The following is a 6,011-nucleotide window of genomic DNA, read 5'->3' as shown; positions in this document are numbered from 1 at the left end:
GTAATGTGAATGTCTAAGTTGTGGGATAAAATTGAGGCAGAGGCAGCCAGAAGGGGACAGGGGGGGGGGGGGGGGGTAGCCTCCTCTGCACCCTGGTGACATACCCCTACTCCAAGGTCCTGCATGTGTGGGTGGTTGCGGTGGAGCGGGAAGGGGGAGGCAGCTGGAGATGGGGAGGGAAGGAAGGGAGGGGCAAGTGACCCCTCCCTGGGGCCAGCTCCCCCGCTGACCCCAGTAGGCACCCCCATACTCCGCGACCCGCCAGGGAAAGGGGGCCCAGGCCCATCCAGACCGGGGCCCAGTGCAGCAGCGCCTCCCGGCCCCACAGAGCCCGGGACAGTCCACCCAACCCCACCACAGAGAAAACTGCACCCACCCCACCATCCAAATATTGTTAAGAGCTAACAGAAAGACTCTTTTTAGATCTGGGAATGATATTTGACTAGCATGAAAGATGTAAATTTTGGCTTTCCTTGAAAGAAGCTTGTAAACACAGTAAGGATATAACTTACTTGATTTGCCTTCTATCTGACAGCCAATGAAGGCAGTAGAACATTTTTGTAGTACAGTTTCTCTTTGCTTTCATTTTATTCCTTTTCTTTGTCAGGGCCCATTCACAGAAACATTGATCTCCTCAGAGAAAATAAGCCTTTTTTTTTTAAACCAGATTTACCCGCTAGCTAGTGTGAGATGACTTGATCTTTGTGACATGGCGCATTATCCTTCTGGAAGTAGCCATTGGAAGATGGGTTCAGTGTGGTCACAAAGAGATTAAGATGGTCAGCAGGAGTTTCTACTAAGAGGTCCAAAGTGCAAAGCCCAAAGTTATAACAATTGTTTGAATTACTTTTGCCTTTCTATAAGGTTGAAGTAGTCGTGCCATTCTCGCTTTCATCCAGAGAACAACATATTTTCTCTTTTTCGGACTATTCTTTGTGAACCTTAGAGATGGTTGTGTGGGGAAATCCCAGTAGATCAGACCATCAACTATGCCCCATTCAAAGTCACTCAAATAACCTTTCTTCCCAATTCTAATACTCGGTTTGAACTTCAGGAGGTCGTCTTGATCATGTCTACATACCTAAATGCATGGTGTTACTGTCACGAGAGTCAGGAGCTGAACTAGTGTATCTAATAAAGTGGGTAGTAAAATCACATTACCTCTACATTTAAGAAAATGATAAGAACAAATGACCAATGAAATTCACATGTTGGATTTCTTCAATTTGACACCAAAGAATGATTAAAAATATTTTTTTTTCTAGAAGAAAGACTAGACAGTTGTCAGGCATCTTAAAAACGCTTCTCGGCACTTATTTGGGCAGTAGTTTTGAAGGATTTATTTCATTTCAGAGCACCTATAGAAAAAACAGACAAATGTGAGCGAATGCCACATAAAAACTTTGCCCTGAAGTAAAGTTTAAAGAGCTTTGTATCCCATGGAAGATACAGTCCTACCACAACGTGCTGTTTTGGAATTTGCTCTTAAATTCCAGTTCAGAAATCTTCATCTCTCTCTTACAACATTGTTTATGTAAGTAATTCTCTCTCCCTAGTTAGAAAAAAAACTGTTGGTAACTGGATGGTATATTTATTGTAAAAAAAATAAAAACTCTTGAGTGCAAATTAATAAAGCTGGCCAGAATCTCTCACACAGTATTAAAATCTCTTTGCTAGAACACACAAAATCAAAAGAAGTCCTGAATGCTGAGAGCTCCATTTAACAAAGAACAGCAGTGAAAGAGGCCTCTTAAATAGAAAGAGGCCTTGGCACAAAATACAAAGGACTAAGATGGCAACAGACACATTTTCCTGGATTTTTCGTCTGAACAAGAAAACCCACTCAGAGCTGGAAAGACAGTACGAGTAAATAGACCATGGGGAGCGTAACTCGTCTTAAAGGAGCACTCCTGTAATTTGGTGATGTGCCCCCCTAAAGCTGAGACACTCACAAGTCACAGATTTTTTTAAAAGTAAGTAAAACAGAGCCTCATATACAATATTCTAAATTTCAGTCCCCAATTCACCATGAGAAATGAATACAAATGCCCCAAAATTTCAACTGCCATGCTTTTATGATTTCTAACGCAAGCTTTCTAGTCAACAAGTCCTTCGAATTAAATGTCAAACTACATCATCAGTTCATAACCTACAGCAAAGAAAAGCTCTTTGTTCTGATATTTCCAAGGAAAGGATAACATCAGTAAATTAGGATTCACAGTGTATTGAACCTCTTTTACACGACTACAACATCAAATGTGAGGTCAGGGAAAAACTGGTGGTTATGAGGTTAAAGGAAACCAGTGCTCTCTGTCAGTTGTCAAGCATGATACAGTCTGATCCATCCACATAGATTCAACCTGATGTGGCATTATCTGATTTACCCCTTGGTGTGTTTGCTACATGTTTTTCAGTAGGGTTCATCATGTCAAGGAAACTGACCCAGGCAGGTTGAATTTTTGCGAGCGAGCACAATTTTGAGAGCAAAAAACCGATCAAATAACACAATTCTGATTCAAATGCAGTCTTCCAACGTGAAAGTGGGCTTGCAAAAATGAACAAAATTCAGAGGGAAATGATCGAGCAAAGAACTATCTTGGCCACCTCCCTGTTGAATAAACAGAATACTCTGCAGGAGGAGAACAGGAAGGTTTAGGAGCAGCTCTGCATTTGGAGAGGGAACACAAAGAGAGGAGGAGCACGGGGAGAAGGAGACTGAGAGGAAATGCTTGTCAGAGAAGAAGAAAGCCTAAGAGAATCAAATTGATGTAACGTGTATGGAGAAACTGGGAGAAGAAATAACACAGAGTGAAGCTGTGCATGCATAGCCACCTACATACCAGCACAGAATGATTGTTCTGCAATGATGACATATTTGCTTTGATTATCTTGTTGACATAATGAGTCTTTTGATTAAATCTGGAATAAAGGGTGGATTACTGTAGATTTAATTTATAAGATATGTAATGTTTATGCTCTGTACTAGAATGTGTTAAAGGGGAAAATGGGTTTCAGATTGGTACTGATTAGATAGAGGAACAGAACGTTTACACTAAACGCTATTTCCAGTCATTTCTCATGCGTTATCTTCACATTCGCTACAACATCTTTGTTTACCATCTACCAAACAGGACACAACAAATTCACCTAGAGAGGAAATGCATGTGTTTTCTTTAGTCGAGTAAATAAAACATGTTCTTCATTATGAAAAAAGAATTAGCTTCTTTTCTTAGAACACAAACACGATGCAGAACAAACTGTTTAGACTTGCCTAAATGTCTATGTTGTTTGTCACTGGAATACAAAGGTAACAAACAACGAGAACTAACACAAGTAAATATTTTCTACGGCACGTAGCTTTGCAGGTAATTGAATGTTTATTTATAATTTTTCCAGTGACTTCGGTTGGGCATCTTTACAGCTGTCTATCTCCAGTGCAGCACACGCAGCTCTCCCGTCAGGTCCTGGCATCTAACTCTAATAGGGAAGGCGTGATTATACGATGGAAATCAGCTGTGTTGGTCTTCCGCTGACACCAAACCCCGAACCCACTGCTCCACCCCTCCCCTGCTGCTGTGCCACAAACCACACCTCGCCACACTAATAAAAGTGTCAAAGATAGATACAGCATAGAGATACAGTTTGCAAGTTATTTGTGGCATTGATTCACAGTCGCCTTGTTGATGTCAAATATTAGAGGAGATTAGCTAGACTACTTTGAACTAAGAACTAAGAAGAATCTTAAATATCTTAAATATCTTAAATAGCCACTTGTTTTAACTGAGGAAAGCAGAAGAGCACCTCTGAACCTCGAAGCAAGTGGACTACATCAACAGCAGAAAACCACATGGGTGCTCACCAAAACTGGATAAAAGAACACTGAAAATATGGTAAATGGCCTGTATTTGTATAGCGCTTTACTAGTCCCTAAGGACCCCAAAGCACTTTTTGCAACCAGTCATCCACCCATTCACACACTGGTGATGGCAAGCTACATTGTAGCCACAGCCACCCTGGGGCACACTGACAGAGGCGAGGCTGTCGGACACTGGCGCCACCGGGCCCTCTGACCACCACCAGTAGGAAACGGGTGAAGTGTCTTGCCCAAGGACATAAGACTGTCCAAGCCGGGGCTCGAACCGGCAACCTTCCGATTACAAGGCGAACTGCCAACTCTTGAGCCACAATCGCCCCAAATATATGTTTGCTGTTGTGATGAATCTCCATTTCTCTGCAACATTTGGATAGTAGGGTCTGAACTTTCTGTAAGTAACATGAAAGCATAGATCAATCCGGTGGTGTAACGGTGTGGAGGATATTTTCTTGACAAAATTTGGACCCCTTAGTACCAATCAAGCATTGTTTAAACCCCACAGCCTGCCTAAGTATTGTAGCTAACTATACCCATCTCTTTATAATCACAATGTACCCATCGTCCGATAGCCGCTTCCATCTTGATAACACACCATGTGACAATCCAGTCCAGTCATCTCAAACTGATTTCTTGACCATGTCAGGGATATGAGCTAACAAATCTGCAGCAGCTGTGTGAAGCTATCATGTCATTATGGACTCACTGAGAGATATTTCCAGCACCTTGCTGAATCTGTGCCACAAAGAATTAGAGGCATTTTTGAAGTCAAAGAGGAGTCCATTCAATACTTCCAAGGAGTGCTTAAATCGCAGATGAGTGTAAATACCTCAATTCACATGGTGCATTTACAAAACAACATACTTTAATTATAAAAGTAAAAGATAACATGCGGGGGGCTAAAAAGCAAAAAGAATATGTTTTTGAGTAGATGGCAACAGGTTTTATGACCAACACAGTTACTGTTTCCATTTTTTTTTTCCAGTTTAGAGCTGACTTCTGATCTTCTGTCACTCAGCGATCAGCTCAGCTACCCCAAGTTTGGCTTTGGTTTCTTGAATAAGGGTATCTAAATGGTGGATATTTCCTCAGCTACCACAGCTGGGGATTTCAGCTATTGAGCTGCATCTCCAAACTGGAGTCTCAGATAAAAGATTTGCTGACTAGCTGTTCTCAGAGGCAGGGGAATGAGCATGACATTAGAGACCATATTGCTGCTGTCCACTTAATTTGGTTCTGAATCAGTGCTCTCACGGCATACATGAAAGAAGCGTGCCATGACACACTGTGGGAAATAGAAACTCAGCACCCCCTGGTGTCAGGATGAAAGCCCTGTGTTATCTGTCCCAGCTCATGTTTGAAAAAAGGCCACACAAAAGAAGAAATGAGCTGAAAAGAAATCATGAGAGCCATAGCCTAAAATAAAATAATCTTGTAGGGGTTTAGGGTACATCGGGTAATAGGTGAACCCAACATTCGAGAAAAGACGAGATTTAAAAAAATAAAAATAAAGAAGGAAACAAAAGTTTTGTATGTTATTAAGAGTTAATTGTGACTTTTTTTTGACAAGAAAAGGTCACATTAACACATCCATTAATCGTTAACGTCCACGATTAATATCATACAATAGTAGACTAATCTAATAATATTTCTGTCTTGTTTGTTTTATTTTTTAGTTAAAAAAATAAAGTTTGTTGAAATAAATTGATGTGAACCTAAACTAAATTTATCCCACTGTACTGAACGGTAACAAGGAAGTCATGGACATATTCAAACTACTTATTACAAAATTATAATCTCTTGCTATTTAGACATACATCACGATGACAGCGTTTCTTGCTTATCTGTACCGTTTGGCCTAACTAAAACCAGCACAGAAATAGCTACAAACATCCGGAATTGTGGCTTCACCTTCAAATTAAAAGCAGGTGGCCCGAAAGCATTTGCAAGAAAGTGATACGGCATATGCTGTAAGCACAACACGGTGCGAAAAGAATGGGTATCATTTGATTCAACAACCGAAAAGTCATAATTTAGCTTTCTTGGCCAAAAATGTGCAGATTCTCCAGAATTGTCATTTAAACTGAAAGGTATTTAGTGGAAGTGAAGGAACTTACGTAATCCGTATTACTTGACAGTT

This window comes from Diplotaxodon limnothrissa, linkage group LG8, assembly GCF_057381915.1.
Source record: "Diplotaxodon limnothrissa isolate DT_005_m linkage group LG8, D_limnothrissa_male_GT1.1, whole genome shotgun sequence".
Taxonomy (NCBI): domain Eukaryota; kingdom Metazoa; phylum Chordata; class Actinopteri; order Cichliformes; family Cichlidae; genus Diplotaxodon; species Diplotaxodon limnothrissa.
Note: the sequence above shows the minus strand (reverse complement) of the source record.